Source organism: Aedes aegypti, chromosome 1 (assembly GCF_002204515.2).
Source record: "Aedes aegypti strain LVP_AGWG chromosome 1, AaegL5.0 Primary Assembly, whole genome shotgun sequence".
In the NCBI taxonomy this organism is placed as follows: Eukaryota; Metazoa; Arthropoda; class Insecta; order Diptera; family Culicidae; genus Aedes; species Aedes aegypti.
Window position 1 is genome coordinate 303,365,964 of NC_035107.1, and position 20,386 is coordinate 303,386,349.

Genomic DNA, 20,386 nt, shown 5'->3' on the forward strand with positions numbered 1-20,386 from the left:
TTTATTGATTCTTTTTCTTTTTATTTTTTGTAAAACCTTATTTGTATTTGCTTAATTACTTGTTAATATTAAGATAAAATATAAAGTTTCCTAGTCCTATTAAGTTTTCTGGTGTTTCAATATGATAACTGAAGAAAATTCCTAACAGTTTGATTATATAATCTTTAGAAGCTTGGTTTATGTTTCTTAAGCAAGGATAAATAAATTCTTCTGGTTCTAATCTCATAAGGCTAGATTCCTGCAATAATATTTGTCTTCGTAGGTACCTCCAAATTCCTCTTGTGCTTTGGCACCGAAACAGCTTGTGCACCGTGGTTTCCACTTCTCCTGGACAAATTTCACAATAGGGATTATCTGAGACGCCTCGTTGAAACAGTAACTCTCTATGCTTGATCTTTTTGTGCATTATGGAGAACCAGTTTGCTCGTTGCGTTGATGTTAAATTTTTAGAGTGTAGATGTTTGAAAACGATTTTCCAGTTGCGTTGACTGCTCGATGTAAAACCTGGATCAGGTTTCATTTCCAAAAAGTGTAGATATATCCCCTTAGATGTTGGCGTACTGACTAGGCTATCCGGTAGTTGCGCTAGCTCTGTTTTCAAAACACTAATATGGTTAAACATAGGTGGTACTGTATTGTTTGAATTTTGTAACAGACTTGCAGCGAACGGAAGCAGGTGAGCCAAATTTAACATTCGATTTAAAAGAAGTGCCTTGGCTTTCGTTTCTGGACAGTGTAAGTTCAGACCACCTCTAGCTTTTGGAAGAATCAAATTTGCAAAAGCTATGCGCTGTAAAGTTTGGCCATGCCAGATAAATTTCCCTATTTCAGCTTTCAACTTCGTTGCGTATCCCTTTGTAAGGGGTATATTAGAAGCCATGTACCATATTTTGGAGTTGATATATGTATTTATAAGTATGATTTTTTGAATCAGATTCAGCTTCCTTGGGTGATGAAACCAAAGTCGTGTTCGCAATCCATTTAGAACAGACTGCCAGTTTAACTTTTGCGCTTGTTTGATATTGTCTCCGTATCGTACGCCAAGGATGTTGACAAAAGTCTCGATGTTTAACCATTCCGTATCTTCTGTGAGATTAACACTACCGATCATTACTGCTACAGTTTTTTGCTTGTTTAGTTTAGCACCAGAAGCTAGTCCGTAATCATTGAATATAGTAACAACTTGCATTACTGCTTGCTCATCGTCGAGAAACATCGATATATCATCCGCGTAGGCGTTCATCATAGCATTGGGAAAATTTCGTGAGATGGTATCTAGTAGAGGTTGCAAATATAGAACAAAAAGGTGCATAGACAGAGGGTCACCCTGTCTTACCGATCGAGTGATTTTTATCTCCTGAGTCAAGTGTCCATTAATCAAAATTTTTGAATAGGATTGATTCCAAATCGTACTGAGTAGGTTAATGAAACTCGGGTTGAAATTCATCTGATCCATAGTTTGTTTCAAAAACGTGTGGCTCACTCGATCAAATGCGTGGTCTAGATCGAAGGATACTAACAGCGAACTTCTACGAAAATGCTTCAGTTGACATATTTTATCGTAAATACGGCTTGTTGCTTCAAAAATAGTCCTTTTACCGTTCGAGCATTTCTGGTTATCTGACAAAACTAGTGGAAGGAGACAATTCATTCTCTGTTTTAGGATTCGCGCTAAGACTTTATAATCAAAGTTCAGGAGTGAAATTGGTCGGTATCCTCTCGCACTCTTGTCGCTCCCTTTCTTTTTAACGAGAACCAAGATGCCATTGAAGAAATCTTTCATCGCCTTGCCTTGTAGAACGTCATTGATGACATTGGTAAATTCGACACAAATTATTCGCCAGGTTTTCAGAAAAAACTCTTTCGGAAGCCCATCAGCGCCTGGTGACTTCCGAGATGAGCTTCCTTTGATGCCCGCGAGAATTTCATCCTGTGTTATTTCTCGCATCAGGTTTTCATTTGCTGTATTGTTTTGGGGGATTGACTTTGATGGCCTGAAGTCTATGGATGGCTCATCATCCACCGAGGAGTATAGGTTTTCAAAATACGTTCTGATTGACTCCTTGATTTGAGACTGATCGTGAATTTCAATTCCATTTTCTGTCAGTAACGTTGGGATAGACGTTTTTGATCTTTTCCCGTGAACCTGAGCTACATGGAACAAAGTCGTGGATTCGCCGGAGATGTACGTTTCGTTACATTTTTTAAAATTCATCGAGAAATTTCTTTGGAGACGAAGCATTTGTGCTTTGATGTGATGAATTTCTCCAACTTGCTGCGGATTTCCGTGGTAGTTATCATAAGCCTCTTTCAAAAACCTACGATACAATTCTATTGCGTCTCTGAATTCTCGATATACGGTTGAGGTTTTCCATTTCAGAAAGGAAATTATTTTAGGTTTTGTATGCAACATCCACCATTCTACCCATGAGCTATAGTTGCTTCTCGCTCGAACCCAGTAAACCCATTTTCTGGAGAGCTCGTTTAAAATTTCGGAGTCATCGAGAATATGCGGTTGAAGGCGCCACATGCCACGCCCTGATGGCGTTCCTAAGTGGGGCATCACAATGCGTACGATATATGCTTTGTGATCCGAGAACGATGTGGCTGCAAAATGTGCTGTCCGTAGCTGGAGTTTCATTGTATTTGAAATTAGCAATCGATCGATACGTGATGCTGTATTCGATCTGATAAATGAGAACTCGATCCGCTGTCCATTTAATGCTTCCCAAGTATCCGCTAAGTTTGCTGAATTCATTAGTCGCTTGCACATTGGGCTTATATTACTGCAGCCAGTTGCATCTTTTGGATTGACCACTGCATTGAAATCACCACCAAGCACCACACTCTCCGTGGAATGATGGAGATAGTGTGCAACGGAAGAATTGAAAAAGTCCTCCCTTGCTGTTCTCTGTGCCGCACCAGAGGGAGCATAGATATTTAAAAATGTTATAGGCCCAATCCTTAGTGAAATTATTCGGTTGTCTAGGCTTTTTTCAATATTATGTACATTGAACTGATCCCTGACTACTATAGCTGTACCTCGCTGGTCGGCATCAACATTGAATATAACCGTATATCCTGGCATGCTGAACTGTTCACTTTGCACTTCTTGTAAAAAAATAATATCTAGCTCAGATGAAAATATGAACGATCTTAATGCGTCTAGTTTCGTCTGATTCGAAATGTTGCAAACATTGATTGTTGCAATTTTATAACTGAACATTTGCATCACCCTAATATTTTGAGGAGTCCCACCTTATAGAGCGCTCTTGTGTACGTTCCCTGTCTCTGATAGTCACTAATACTGGCACGGTACATATCAGCTGCTCAGGAATTGGATTCATCGTCATCGCAATGTTTTTGTTTTGGACATTGTTTTCGCTCACCTGATTCGCATGAATGGCACTATTAGTTTCGATACAGACCCTCAGTGATGAAGACGTCGTTTGGATTTCGAATGTAAACTCGCAGTAGTATATCTCTGGGTGTGTCGTCGGTTGTGTTTCTATAAGAAGTGAGTTTTCTTCTAGTGCGGCAGTATCTACATTAGCTTCGGTAGGACATATACTAGGGCTTACCTTACTAGGAATGTAGCCCTCGCTGACAGTATATGATCCATTTCCATTCCCTCCTTCGTTGAAAAAGTTGTGTGACTTTCTTTTTTGTGGGATTGTGAGGCATTCATTAACGAGTTCATTGAGTGATTTATGTTGGTGGTAGGTGATTTCCGGTGATGTACTTCCAAGGTTGCAGAATAGCAGTGGTGAGCAGTATAGTAGCCTGACAATCAAATCCAGTGGTAAAGTGAAGTGCGATAGCCATTCCATGTTGTGGCTTCTCCAAGTGATCCGTCGTGTACAGCATAAAAAGGGTATTGCTACGGGGAGTGTTAAATTTTCTAGAGCGGCAGCATCTACATTTGCTTCGGTAGGACATATACTAGGGCTTACCTCACAGAGAGAATAGCCCTCGCTGACAGTAGTTTGTCCGTTATTAATGTTGACTTTTGATTGTGGTGTTTTCGATGCAGAAAAGTGAGATGATGTTGGCCAGTGCTGTGATTCCTGGGTATTATGCGGAGCGGCTCCACGGTGACGATATGTTGATGTGAAGAAGTGTGGAATTTGCTTGAGATTTGTGGCAGTATCTACTTCGGCAGGACATATACTAAGGCTTACCTCACAGTAGGAAAAGCCCTCGTCGTTCGTGATGTCCGCCAAGGATGGTAGGTTGTGTCTCCAAACGAGTGAATATCGTAATATTGTGAATGATAAAGTTGAAAGTTTCTTGAGATTGGTGGCAGTATCGGATTGTGCTTCGGCAAGACATATACCCATTATAAAGCTTACCGGGAAGAAGAATTGTGTGTCCTACTCCTGCTCTTGCGCTTTATTTCGAGAAAAGGTGTTTCGGGATTTTCGGTGGGTTGTTGAGATCGATGTCGTTTTGGTGCATTTAGTGCTTCCTCGCTGTCATCAGAGATAACGAAGTCAGCTGTGGGGTCTTGGTTTTCTGATGTTGCTTTGTTACTTGGTGGTGATGTTGTTCTGCTCGATTTAGCTGCTTGAGTGCATGCAGGTGGAAAACGGGAAAGGGATGACGGTCTGCTTTGGGCTTTCGTGGACGATCTCATTACGCGATCTGTTGGTGGAGTAACGAGATTTGTGTTCGTTACGTCATTCATCTCTTCATCTGACGTTTGCACATCGATCTCATTTTCGGTGCTAGGTGTATTTGAAGATGGCTGTGGGACATTTGTTTGTACGTTCGATGACGATGGTGGGATTATTCCTTGCACCACTTGGGCTGCCGTAAGACGACTGTTAATGTCTTGGCCTTGTTCTTTGCGTGCCTCGTTACAGGTACGACCGATGTGAAGCGGTCTTACGCAATACCTACAGGTGCGAATCTGATTGCGGTAAGTAATATACGCTGTGTGGGTGGTCATCGGTATGTAGGATGGAATTGGCTTTCGAATCCTCATTCGCACCAGCCGGACGCCGGTTGACAAACCAGGCCAAAAGTTTTTCCACACCTCTTCTTGTGTTGATACAACCTCGCCGTATGGAGCTAGGTGTTTGGCGATCATTTCCGTAGAGAAGTAGGACGGCAAATCAGCTATCCTAACCTCAATTGCGTTGTCATAGGGAACTATTGGTATTGCATACTCCTTGTTGTTCTGCTCAACAGTATGCTTCGAACTTTGCTCGGATACTAGCTCTTCCACGTATGCTTGGGACTTTAGTTCGATTATGACTCGGGCTTTAGTCATGCTGGGTTGAATGCAATTGACTTTCGACATGTCTAGCTGGATTTTCTTACTGATGAGCTCGTGAACTTTCTCTAGCTTGGGGCGGATTGGCATTCCGCTGAAATCCAGGTAAACGGAGTCCTTGCGGTAGTCGTCCATAGTGGAATGACCAGACCCCCACAGGGCCTAACACTTTTTGCGTAAAGCCTTTAGGACTTCGTCCGCCGGCACTATCACCTCGATTGTTTTCACTTAGCGATAATCTCGAAAACGTCTGACCGACACGAAAGCTAAATGTCAACTTAAATGTTAGGTTCATAATTTTGATTCCTATTATTCTGAGAATTATTTTTATCATCAAATTTGTCAGAAAAAAAAACGGAAGTGCTTTTTTGGAAACCAGGAATGTTCTGATTTTTATTTGAAGAATTCATGGGAGGGAAATTTTTATCATAAGATGTTGAAGGTTGAGGTTCAAAAATGTGATTGTGATTGTTAGATTTATTGATTCTTTTTCTTTTTATAGGAGGCTTATAAACAAAATTATTTGTTTCCTCTTTTGAATTCTCATTGCAATTATTTTCAGATAAAGGTTCGAAAATATTATGAGAAGGAATACCATCGGAAGTTTTAATAATATCGGAATAAGATAATTTATTTTTTTTTTTATTTTCAAATTGAATTGTTGTTGATGTGCAATATATACTGAACACTCCTTCAACAAATTATGTTTTTTTCCACAATAAATACAACCATCTGAATTTTTTTTACACTCGGATGAAGTATGAACTCCACCACATTTGGAACATTTTGGTTTATTTGAACAAAATTGCGATGTGTGTCCAAAAAGAAGACAACGATCACAATGCATAATTTTGGGAAAAAATAGTCTAACATGAAATTTTACATTATCAATAACAACATAATCAGGAAGAACAGATCCTGAAAATGTTATTTTGATACAATTAGAATGTGTATAAAATGATTCTTTATCTGAAAAAGTTAATTTAGATAAACGAACACATTCTAAAATTTTTACTGGAAAAATTGCCTGATTTTTGAAAACTCCAGAACCGTGATTTACAATATCATCACATTCTAGAGCCTCATCGTAAATAATATCATTAATTTCACATGAGTCACTTGGAGCGTAAACTCGATATGAATTAAAAAATAATTTGGACTCTAATAATGCATTAGCGTCTTCTCGAGATCCAAAAACTACCCGCAATTTATCAAGGGAAATTTTTTTGATTTCTTTAACAGATTTATACAATTTATAAATCTCTGAAGAAATCAAAAGGACATTGATTGGCTTTTCTTTTTTTTCGAAAAAATACTACGAAGGGGCCCAGAAAGGTAGTGGGATAAGTTTTAACACGAATGTGTTTAACAATATAAGCTTCTTTAGAAATACTATCTTCAACAGAAACTGCCTCCCCGTCAGTCTCCATAATGGAAAAATGACGGGGATAATAAACAATAGATTACACCAGTATAAAAAATAGAAACAAAACAACAGAAACAAATAAAATAATACTTAACGAGTACAAACAACTTCGGAAGCACCAACAACAGCATTCGAAACACGTCAACGACTGGAATCACCAACAGTCAAGGTTTTCCAGTGAGCCAAACTCCAGGGACGGAAAAAAGGTGGAAACTTGAATTCAAATAACTTGAACAGCAACTCTTCAAGCAACCACACCGGGAAAATCCTTAAACCAACTCGTCAAAATCGGAAATCGAAGCCTCGGAAAATTATTATCTGAAACGGGAAAAAAAATTGACAAGCGAAGAAAAAAACCTTTTAGCCAGGTCACGGCCTACTTACCGAGTATGAGAATTTCAGTAATGAATTTCATAAGTCAATCAATGAAATTCGGTAATAAACGCGATGGTATTAACTCAAATCGTATTATCAATCGATAATGTTGTTCGCCTTTTATTTCAGGCGTGCACAAAAATTGACATGTTTTGATAACATGTGATCTGTTTTCGATTAACTTGTAGTCAACATCGAAAGCGGAGTAGTTCTTCTAGCGATTGCTATGATAAATATTTCAAGTAATTGTTGTTAAAGAATTCAAAGCTCTCACTTATGAAACTTATGATCCCATTTTCGAAATTTTTAAGCGTGCAATGAAACCATAATTTGGCTGGTTCATAAGTCTTGATTTATGGAAAACCTAAGTATTTTTGCCTCAGTGTATATATAGTATGTGTATTCCAGTTATGCTTGGATGGTCATCACTTTGTTACGGTTAATTATACGGGTGTGCCATTAGAAGGGTGTGTGACTATTTTCTTTTTCAAAAACGATATTTCATGGCACAGCAATGGTGTAAAATCGACCAGCTAGTCACGCTAATCGTATCTAGTTGGGTTCGACTTCAGATCCTCCTAGACCATTCATGCAATAGAGGAGAATCGCATCACGATATCTATATGGCTATACATTAGAACTTTCGTTTTATGTGTTATGTGTTATTTATGTGTATATCATCTGATATACACTGTGGTGGGTTCCTCAGATGGTTCCGTCCTGGGAGGGAGAAACCATTACAAAATTTCTGTACGTCATAGTGAGCCGAGATTCCGCTGTCACGAACTGTCACTGTGAGCCCAGATCTCAAACATTTGACTCACATGAAAAAAGCGCGTAACTGATTAAAACACATTTTCGTATTTCTTCAAAAGTGATAAAAATCGAATGAAAATCAATTCATGCACATAACGCAAGTAATGTCACGTGAGCACCATTTAATCTGATTGATCATAAAGCATTGAAAAACACATCGTTCTACTTTTTCCAATGAAAATGAATATTACAAGTGGAATCTCTAAAGGAATTCCTGCTGATCAAGTATTGATGATTTTTTTGCAGTATTTCTCTTGAAATCTTTGAAGGCTTTCTGATGGAATTCTTGGAGGAATTGTTGGTGGAATCCCTGGAGGAACCACGGTGCTCCCCTGACCGTTATTATCAGAAAAACATCTCCATCAAATCTGTGCTCACCAGTCGTTTTCTATAGCTAAGCTGCATGTCTGGACAAAATTTTAAAAAAATCGTAGGGCCCGTTTTGAAGTTACGCCCTTTTGATTATATAAGACCACTAATTCAAAAGAAATTTGAGATATTTAAACGAGTTTTCATTGGCCGTGATTATCAGATGTAATCTACCATCGAAATTTGAATCAAAGTTGGTTTATTTAGTTATTTTGAACCTTTTGGTGGAGTTTTGAATGAGAAGATAGACGAAATTTTGAGTTACGTCCTTTTGGAAGCGTAACCATTGAAAACACTAATTTCCAATAGATTAATTAGGCATTTTTTAAGCAGGCATTCCGTTAAGCTTGTTCAAATGTTTTCAATGTCACATTGCACTTACATGTCGCCAAAGTCTTTCACAACTGATTATTTTTTTAAAGGCTCAAGCGCTGTTTGGCATTACGGAGCCATTTTTGTGTCATTGTTATTTTTCATAAAATATTGTTATGATTGTCAACTCAGGTCCGTCGCACTCGGGCTCAGATTGGGTACCACTTCTAGTACTGCATTTGGTCCCTCGGTAGTGTAAAAGGTACCCAAGTTTGACAGATCGCAGTACACTTTGAACGGCATTCTAGATTACCTTATGAGCCCTAAAATTTTGGGCAACTGCAAGGGACGTGGGGGTCTTTAATTTGTCTTTGGTCAACTTGCTACCTTGGGCCTTCCTTAGCCGAGTGGTTAGAGCCCGCGGCTACAAAGCAAAGCCATGTTGAAGGTGTCTGGGTTCGATTCCCGCTCAGTCCAGGATCTTTTTGTAATGGAAATTTCCTCGACTTCCTTGGGCTAGAGTATGATCGTACCCGCCACACGATATACGAATGCGAAAATGGCAACTTTGTCAAAGAAAGCTCTCAGTTAATAACTGTGGCAGTGCTCATTGAACACTGAGCTGAGAAGCAGGCTCTGTCCTAGTAGGGACGCAATGCCGAGAAGAAGCTACCTTCTTGGCTATTCCGACTAATTTTGTACTGCCCCAGAACATAAACTTCAATCACAGACAAACAGACGTAACACTTAGAACAAATCTCGATCAAAATCATAGTCACGAGGACATGTGCGCCCAATGCTAAAATTATTGTATTTGGCCGACGGGCCAACAGATGGCGGTAGTGTGCAAACGTCAAACGCGAACAAAAACGATGCGAGCACTGCGGGTGGCGGATTGGCCACCTACCATATTTTTGAATCGACCGTTAAAAAGGTGGTCGATGGACAACGATGAGAGTGTGACGTCTGTTTGTCTGTGCTTCAATTGCTGAGTAATGTCACATAACATCACTGAAAATAATCCACACGTTCGAACCATGTTCTTTTCAACGTGGATCTGTCGTGTCAAATGGCAAGGTGAAATAACGTGTAAAACTTGTAATTCTGTTAAGGTTTGACTTTGGTTCGATAGCAAAGGCTTTTACATACAATTTCAACGTGTTTTACAATGGCGATATCAATCACTAGTAGAACTAGTTTGCCAAACATCACAAGGACTTCCATTTGCCATCCACGCGTGACATGTTTATTGACATGTTAGTTTTTGGGAAGTCGTGCGCCCGTAATAGGTGCCTGGTATCAGAAAATCAAGAAATCGCTAATAATTTCTACAGCAAACTTTACAATAAATTGTAAATTAACGTGTTTTACGTTTGAATTCGGATTGCCGATAGCAACTGGTTTTACACCATCGATTGATGTGCTTTACAATTAGTGAAAATTCACGTGTGAAACACATTGATCGAGCTTGTACAATATTTTCAGTGATAAGTGGAACTCGAGCTCATAAAGTGGCACCCACTTTAATCAATGAGAATATATACCGAGGTGAGGAAGAAGACATTTAGTGTGCGTGACATCCGTGTACGGTGCAAAATGTTTCACAACTACAAACAAGCAAGCTCCCATAAGAAGTCGTGGAAATTAGTGACGTAGTTATTTTTGTTTACATTTTTTCTCTTTACTAATACATAGCCATTGCTTCTTCTTCCACTCCTTAGTATATATTCTCATTGCACTTTAATATTTGCATGCTGGTATAAGGACATCGAAATGTCAAAAGAGTTATACCACCAATACATTAATCCACATTGCACATTGGGCCAGACCGCAAAATTAGATGAAAAAAAATTGACTATGAACATGATTTTTTAGAACAAAAATGGCTTAAGCAAAAATGTTACATATGATGAGGACTACATTTTGACATTAAGTGACATAAGGGTGGTCCAACAAAATACGAAAATATTTTTGCCAACTTTTATGCTCTGCGATTTAACGCTTTAAAGTGTTTTATCAAGTTAATCTCTGTTTAATTTTGAACAACTTTGCCGAAGACGCCAATCTTGTAAGTCTACTGCAGCCGTTGCTATGGCGTTTCCAATGATGCAGGGTAGGGTGGTCAATGAAAGATTGATATTTTGTCCATAACTTTTTATTTCCAATTCTATCAAAATTACGCATTCTACAAAGATCTAGAACTAGTTGAAACGCGTATTTTGGGGAAAGAGTTAAGTTATTATATTCATTCGTGTATGAAATATGATCATTTTTATTTAAAAAATCATATTTTTCGAACGTCAATATCGCAAAAAGGGGGAACAACGGGGATGCAATTTGCACAGGATCTGCAAGGTATAACTTGGAGGTTCAAATGGTATATTGTATCACTGGAGAATATTTGAGGATTTACCTCAAATATTTGTATGGCGAAATACATCTAACGAATAATTTCTCCAAATTGGAAACTATTTTCGAAAAAATATAAGGTACCGATTGCACGAGAAATTTGAAGTTAGATGCCTTTCCCCATACAAAATAAAACGAGGAAACTTCTGCTGATCAACTATGGACAAGAGCGAAGCAGGTAATCCATCCACATATATCACCGATATATGTCATCAAATTCCCATGGAGTGGAAGTCAATTGAAACTGAAATTTATTGTGATTGAACCTATTTTATACCCTGGAGGTAGTAATGACTTTCTAGTTCGATGTCAAATAAACCAGCTTAGATTATCGGAATATGTGGCAGAATAATCACAGTGATTGACAATGGAAACAAAATGTTGTTCCATACTTTTGCGAAAAACTTACAATAAAAGGAGGTATATTAATATCTCCTTTGATAGGCCTATTCACATGACGTTCCAAAACAGCTGATCAGAAAGTTCTTTGACAGTTCTTCTATGAAAATGACAGCCTCGTGTATGCACCGGTCCTCCACCGATGTAAACAAATGCATAGACGGACCTGTCACATGAAAAGGCCAATTGTAAGATTTTCGGGGCCTCCATAGCCGAGTGGTTAGAGTCCGCGGCTAAAAACCAAAGCCATGCTGAGGCATGGCAACTTTGGCAAAGAAAGCTCTCAGTTAATAACTGTGGAAGTGCTCATAAGAACACTAAACTGATAAGCAGGCTATGTCCCAGTAGGGACGTAATGCCAAGAAGAAGAAGAAGAAGGAGGAGGAGAAGAAGAAAAAGAAGAAGAATGTTTAGAACTTTGCCGTAATGTTCAATATTTCAACTAATATCATGAAATTGTAAAAACTATTTGTTTTCACATCAAAATTTTACAGTATAATTCCAATATTCTCCAGAGATACCATATACCATTTGAACCTCTAAGTTATACCTTTCAAATCCTGCACAAATTGCATCCCGTTTTTCTCCCTTTTGAAGATATTGAAGTTTGAAAATATTGTTTATTGGAATAAAAATGGTCATGTCCCATAAACGAATAAATAGAATCTTTTAAATCTTTCACCAAAATACACGTTTTAGTTAGTTCTAGATCTTCGTAGAAGGCGTAATTTTGATAGAATTTGGAATAAAAAGTTATGAGCAATATATAAATTTTTCATGTGTAACGTTTGTCCCTGTTACGGCAGTCTACGGCTTAAGCGCCACCTCCCAAATTAGAAGGACCGAAGACTGTGATCAAATCCCGGCATGAGATTCCTCTACTCAAGGCAGGTTATAGTTATTCCAGTATACAAACTTTACTAATTTGAACGAACCAACTAAGCAAATTCAATCGCGTTACAAACTCACCAACGCAATACGCCTCCTACACAACCGATCAGGAAGTGTGTCTCGGCTAAAATAAAACCAACTCGTTAAATTGTCACAAGCTCAAGCGCGCGAGAAAGAAAGGAGTTCAACTAAATTTGAAGTAATTAATTGAAAACAATATATTTCACGAAAAAACAATGAAATTTAATGAAAACTTTTTTTGAGTTTCACAAGTTTCTGCTTATTTTCAAAATTTGCAGTTACTAAACTTTATTTGACTGGCGCCTATGCTCAGTACTTGTGACGTCACGGAAACAAATCTTATTAACAGTTTTCTATTTTAGGTAAGCTCTCTCTCTAGCTAGAGAACAATTTCTTCGTGCACATAAAAGTTTTTCTGACCTGATTACGCCGACCAAGGTCCCACGTCGTCCTCGTAGTAGCCGGATGCGATTCTACTCACCGATCGACGACCTCACCGACTTGCGAAGCGAAGACCGAATCTGTCCCGTGTGTGCGACAGCCCTCAGGGTAAAGATGTCCCCGGAAAGGTGAAGTCCTGAGCCTTAGAACGTGGCTCAAAGCGCACAACTTGACGTCACGGGACACACGAAGCACTAGTGTGGCTTGAAGGTGATTCGATGCTCTTCTGCTCAATTCCCACGTGTCTCGACTAACGGTCGAGCAGTTCGAATGGTTCGCCTCGATGAACGGTATTCGTAGTTCGGTAGTAGGGACACTTAAGTTGGAACGGTCCACGATCACTTTATGGCACGGGTAGGCAGCTAACCGGCAGAATCTGGGGTCGAGAAAGGCGGAACGAAGCCACGTGGTCGGGATCGCGTAAAGACCGATCAGGATCTACCAGAAACGGGCTTAGGTATTCCGTTTAAACCGCCCAATACTGACTGCCCTCGTTGTTGGGCTATGCCTAAACAACGTGGTATTTTAGAACAACTCACTTCTTCACAACTGGTCACATTAGAGCTCACCTGATTCAAGTCACACACTAAGGCACAGTGTGGACTACTGCCTATTTGTTCACCAACAAAAACTACCCGAACTCAAAAAAAGGTAAATCCTCTGTAATTCAAATTTCAAATTAGAATTTATCACAAGATTTAAATTTAATCGCGGATTTACTTCGAATTTAGCTATAAAAATTTAAACGATATTTTCCAATATCGATTATTTGAAACTCGAATTCACTTGTTCGAATCGAACTGTTCACTTTGAGAACTCCACTTGAAATGATGGCCGATCGCGTTCGGATTGGTATATTATTTAAAACTAAGACGCAATTTCCCTCACGATGGTGTACTGAGAGCGTACAACGTAATTTTTGAATGGATATCGTGATAATACAGAAAATAGCTCTCTGTTCCGTTCAAATATTCTCTACTGCGCAATTAAATTATGGAATTTTCCACTTGAACCGAGTTTCGAGCAGATCAATGTAAACCGCCTGAATGTAGATTCACTCATTTTCATAGGTACTATGGATTTTTTTCATATCGATTTGAATCACAGTTACCGCTTGTTTTTCACAGGTGGCGTATTAGGAAAAGCTTTTTAATCTTGTACTACACGATAACACGTTAAACAAAAGTGATTCAAAATGCTAAGAATAAATATTAAAGGCATTACAACGTACGAACAATTTAAAATGGGACTGGTACGGAATGATCGTTTCACATGGACCACTCTACCCTGCATCATTGAAAACGCAACGCCATAGCAACGGCTAGTAGGCTTACAAGATTGGCGTCTTCGGCAAAGTTGTTCAAAATTAAACAAAGATCAACTTGATAGAACACTTAAAAGCGTTAAATTGCAAAGCATAAAGGTTGGCAAAAATATTTCCGTATTTTGTTGGACCACCCTTATGTCACTAAATGTCAAAATGTTGTCCTCATCATATGAAACATTTTGCCTAAGCCATTTTTGTTCTAAAAAATCATCTTCATAATCAAAAAATTTTTCATCTAATTTTGCGGTCTGGCCCAATTTTACATTGTATTGAAATGAACCAAAGATAACATATATCCAGAGTGACAACGAATATTGTATTTTTTAGGTGAATGAATGGAAGGATTTTGGAAAGCAAAAGCTTTTTAACGTTATGAAACAGGAAATTTTTTGATAGGCAATAATGTTTCCAAAATGATCACATCTGTTGTTATGAAACCTGAATATTAAATGACAAAAAAAATAAATACATTTAATGAAAATATAAACATGTTTATCTTCAGACATTGCTTCCCAACATTGTCGACCGTCCCCCGATCTTAATGCATGTAATCTTTGCAGCAACTGGACTACTGCTCGAATCGTATGTGTTTTGTTTACTATTGGTAATGACAGTTTGATGTCTTTTATACTAGATATATTACTGGCCAGCAGCTGGAAGTGGGTACAACTTTTCAACTCGCTTTCACTTCTGAGTTCCACATATGTTATGTGGTACACTGAAAATATTCTACAAGCTCGATCAATGTGTTTCACACGTGAATTTTCACTAATTGTAAAGCACATCAATCGATGGTGTAAAACCAGTTGCTATCGGCAATCCGAATTCAAACGTAAAACACGTTAATTTACAATTTATTGTAAAGTTTGCTGTAGAAATTATTAGCGATTTCTTGATTTTCTGATACCAGGCACCTATTACGGGCGCACGACTTCCCAAAAACTAACATGTCAATAAACATGTCACGCGTGGATGGCAAATGGAAGTCCTTGTGATGTTTGGCAAACTAGTTCTACTAGTGATTGATATCGCCATTGTAAAACACGTTGAAATTGTATGTAAAAGCCTTTGCTATCGAACCAAAGTCAAACCTTAACAGAATTACAAGTTTTACACGTTATTTCACCTTGCCATTTGACACGACAGATCCACGTTGAAAAGAACATGGTTCGAACGTGTGGATTATTTTCAGTGTAATGTACTATTGGCCAAACTACACTGAAATAAATTGAACAAGTTATTCTATCAGAAATTTCATATAAGCTATAGCTTCTGCGCTACACGTACATTCCAAAAACACTCCTATACACTGAGGCAAAAATACTTAGGTTTTCCATAAATCAAGACTTATGAACCAGCCAAATTATGGTTTCATTGCACGCTTAAACATTTCGAAAATGGGATCATAAGTTTCATAAGTGAGAGCTTTGAATTCTTTAACAACAATTACTTGAAATAATTATTATAGCAATCGCTAGAAGAACTACTCCGCTTTCGATGTTGGCTACAAGTTAATCGAAAACAGATCACATGTTGTCAAAACATGTCAATTTTTGAGCACGCCTGAAATAAAAGGCGAACAACATTATTGATTGATAATACGATTTGAATCAATACCATAGCGTTTATTACCAAATTTCATTGATTGACTTATGAAAATCATTTCTGAAATTCTTCACCAAAATCATAAGTAAAACTTACAAATTTCAACAATAATCGTTGTGGCGCCAAATCATAATTATTCCTTAAGAAATTATTAAGTTTTTTTGCCTCAGTGTACTCATCATTCGTTAAGCTATTAGAATACAACAAGGGTCAAATAAACATTGAAGATGCTGGGTTCATACATGTATCATATGCCGCAAGCATTTACCTGGTATATGCTTCGCATTTAAATTTTCCAAACAGACTGCCTCGTTAAATGTTATATGCTGGTATGCGCTGTAAAAAATATGATCGAGATGTCAGTAGGAAAAATGGAGCGTTTGTACGTAAAGTTGTGTTATACATTCATAACTTCTTTTAAAAGGTGATTAAATCATTAAAATACAAGGAAATTTGAGACAGCTAATATTTAGAAATCTATTTCCTAGATTCGTAACTTTTTCTAAATTGGAAGACAAGTACAAACGACATAAAACATCAAATCCAGTAGAAGTTTTTTCAAAGGTAAATATTTTATCAGTAGTTCGGATAATAGACGGAATTCTAATAAAACACATTTTATTCCTCCACGATAGATTCGAGATTTTTCTTCCGGTCGGCAAAGCCAATTGAACATCACACTAGTTTCCTTGGAAGAGATTTACCATATCAGCGAAAGTGTCTCCCATGCCAAGCTATGGCAAAACATCTTCTTCTTATTGGCATTGCGTCCTCACTAGGACAGAACCTGCTTCTCAGCTTAGTGTTCTAATGAGTACATCCACAGTTATTAACTGAGAGTATATCGTGTGGCAGGAACGATGATACTCTATGCCCCAGGGAAGTCAAGGAAATTTCCATTATGAAGAGATCCTGGACTGACCGGGAATCGCATTGCTTTGCTTTGTAGCCGCGGACTCTAACCACTCGGCTAAGGAAGGCCCCATGGCAAAACATGCTTTTTATTATATAATTATATATGTAAATAAAATTGGTGTGAATGTTGAAATAAAAATAATAAAACTTGAATATGCAGTAAAAACACCTTGTTATTAATATTTGTTACATTAAGGTGAAGATGAATCGAAGCCAAACCTAAAATTTTCAAGAGCACGGATCTGGAGAACCGATTACCCGTTTGAGCTGAAAACTTAATCGATTGGTCACCACCAGCGAGTGACCAATCGATTAAGTTTTCAGCTTAAACGGATGTTTGGTTCTCCAGATCCGTGCTCTTGAAAATTTGAGGTTTGGCTTCGATTCATCTTCACCTTAATAAAACAAATTGCATTTGCATATAATCAATCCGCCGGGCTTCATTTGAATATATTGCGTTTTCATATAAAACCTGTACACACCTTTCTTCTGCAGATATTAAATGGTTGGCATATAATACTATCATGCTCCTTCCAGCACCTCATCATATGCGTTGCATATAACTTGAAGTTACCTCTTCCGCCCTCAAGTTAATACTATATGAAAATCCAATAGTGCAAAAATATATGCGTAACATATAGTGTTTACTATAAGAGTTAGCTCAGTGTATAGAACTCTACACTGAGGCAAAAAAACTTAATAGTTTCTTAAGGAATAATTATGATTTGGCGCCACAACGATTATTGTTGAAATTTTTAAGTTTTACTTATGATTTTGGTGAAGAATTTCAGTAATGAATTTCATAAGTCAATCAATGAAATTCGGTAATAAACGCAATGATAATCACTCAAATCGAATTATCAATCGATAATATTGTTCGCCTTTTATTTCAGGCGTGCACAAAAATTAACATGTTTTGATAACATGTGAACTGTTTTCGATTAACTTGTAGTCAACATCGAAAGCGGAGTAGTTCTTCTAGCGATTGCTATGATAAATATTTCAAGTAATTGTTGTTAAAGAATTCAAAGCTCTCACTTATGAAACTTATGATCCCATTTTCGAAATTTATAAGCGTGCAATGAAACCATAATTTGGCTGGTTCATAAGTCTTGATTTATGGAAAACCTAAGTATTTTTGCCTCAGTGTAGACCACTGTCAATACTTTTGTGATATTTTGTAGCATACATTACTACATTTAGATTTTTCGCAAATCTACAATTTCACCTTCAGGTTTCTTGGTCTTTTTGATTACACAAACTCGTAAGAACTCTGGATAAATACAATAGTGAAAGCAGTGAAAGAATTGTATAAAGCAATCAATCCATTCTCATGCTAACTCGTGAAGAAAAAGACTCAGTACTTAAAAAGAGCTTGACAAAAGTAAGAAACATGCGTTTTTATTTGGTTTCATTGAATTCAAAATCATACCACTTTCAAAGCTTTATGTTACATGTCTCCCTTGAAAATCAAAACTCTTTTGAGAAGATTCTATACCTTAACCCGAATTTCATTAACCCGAGTGTCATCACCCTGAACGAAGTATTACGTACGAAGTATTAATCACGAATATATAATTACCTTGCATGGCATTGTCCCGTGGTAATGGAATTCGAAGTAATGCCATTCTAGAAACTGGAACATGCGGAGATGGTCTTAAGGTATTCGGAGTAATGGAATCCAAAGTTAAGGGGTATAATTTTAAGAAGATATATAAAAAATGGTAAAAACAGAGTTGTTCATGGATTTTACATAAATTCCAGTTTTTGTCTGAGGCCCTGTTGATAATCTGCTGGTCTACCTACCAGAATATGGTTTCAATCCTACACAAACTGAAGATTTCCATGTAAACTTTTGTTTGTTTTTCGATCGCAGATTGTGCTTGTGAAGTAAAGACTCACAAGCTGCTATGACTCATTACAAACGAAAAAAAAATATTTGGTAGCTTCACAAAGTTTTCCAAACTGGCAGAGACAAACATTTAAAATTAAGCTATTTACAGACAGTTTTGAACTCCATTAAACACATTAATAACGGATGTTCTAAACTTTGTATTGTTTTTTTTTTTCCATTTTGTATCGCTGCATTCTGCGTTGTTAATTTAATTTTATTCCATACTCTGCTACCCAAAACCGAAAACATAACTCGTATCTTCGCTTCGATATACAACAGGTAGCAATCAATTGCATGTAAAATAATCTGAATCGTGAGTACATGGGCTCACCAAACTAGCCAGAATATTGTGTTACAAGAACCAATTTGGTTACATGATGAAATTAGCTCCGTAATGCCTTAACACACTTGAGCCTATGGAAAATCAGTTGGTTGTGGAATGCTTTGGCGACATATAAGCGCATATATGTGCCATTTAAAACATTTGAATATGCTCAAAGTTATAAGAATGCCTAACCAATCTATTTAAAATTAGTGTTTTCAATGGTTACGCCTCCAAAAGGGCGTAACCCCAATTTTTTTTTATTTCTCATTCAAAACTCCTCCCAGAAGTTACAAATAACTATATAAACCAACTTTGATTCAAATTTTCATATTATATTTATTCTGATAAGCACGGCCAATGAAAACTCGTTTAAATATCTCATATTTCCATTGAATTAGTGGACTTACACATTCAAAAGGGCGTAACTTCAAAACGGGCCCTACGATTTTTTTTTAAATTTTGCCCAGACATGCTACTTAGCTATAGAAAACGACTGGTGAGCACAGATTTGATGGAGATTTTTTTCTGATAATAACGGTTAGGGGAGCACCGTGGGAACTTGATGAATCCTTGGATAAATTGTGGGTGGTATCTGTATAGAAATGCTTGAAGTTTCACTGTAGGAATTCTTAAATGAATCTTTGGAGAATTTTTTGGTGGAATTCTTCAAGGAAGCATTGGATGAACCACTGGAGAAATCCCTTGGGAAGTATTTGTATAGATCCCTGGAGAAATCTGTTGAAAAATTGCTAGAAAGAATCGCTGAAGGAATTCCTGGTGGATTTTCTGATGTAACTCCTTGAGGAATTTGAGGAGGTGTCATAGGAGCAAGCCCTGGTGAAATCCTTGGGAGAATTTCTGGTGATGATTTTTTTGAGAAATCCCTTGAGAAGAATCTGATAGAATTCGTAATGCGATTCCTGGGTAACGCGTGATAGAATCCTTGGGATTTTTTTTGGACAGATCTTTGAAGGAATCAGTGGTTGAAATCCACAATAATTTGTAGAGGAACCTCCAAAGGAATCCTTGGAAAAATGCCACCTGAAGGTATGCCTGAAGAATGTTCCCCGGAGAATTTTCTGGTTGAATCTGTGGATAAATTTCTAAAGCAATTATCGATAAAATTCGTGGTAGAATCCCAGGAAGAGCTTTTGGCGGAATCCTTAGCATAGCTTTTTGATTTCTGGGAAAACTTCAAAGCAGAATAACTAGAGGAAACGACTTAAAGATTCTGGATAGAATGTTTGAAAAAAAATCCCTCGGCCATTCCCATATCAATGACTGCTCAGAATACTTCCCGAAAGAGACCCGTCATGATTTCTGAATTTTGCTGGAATATTTCGTACGAATTATATCTGGAATTCCTCTTAACTATTTATTTCTTCCGGTACTTAAATGTTGAATATTCTTCTTTTCCTTACTGCGATTATTGCCAGAAAATTGCGAAAAGATTCTCCCTCACAGCCACAGCATTCGAAAAAGTCATAATCACATATTGACAAGTCTAAAAACATGCGAAGAAATATCGTGTTGCTGCAACCAACCTTGACAGTCGGTCAAACGGTTGTATCAACATAAGTCGG

The 20,386-nt window shown here is 37.6% G+C and overlaps 1 protein-coding gene across 2 annotated transcripts in view; it reads left to right on the forward strand.

The window, feature by feature from the left end:
* Nucleotides 1–20,386, forward strand: part of LOC5576151 (lipase 3) — a 62,602-nt gene that overhangs the window by 24,700 nt on the left and 17,516 nt on the right. The gene's annotated exons all lie outside the window — the stretch shown is intronic.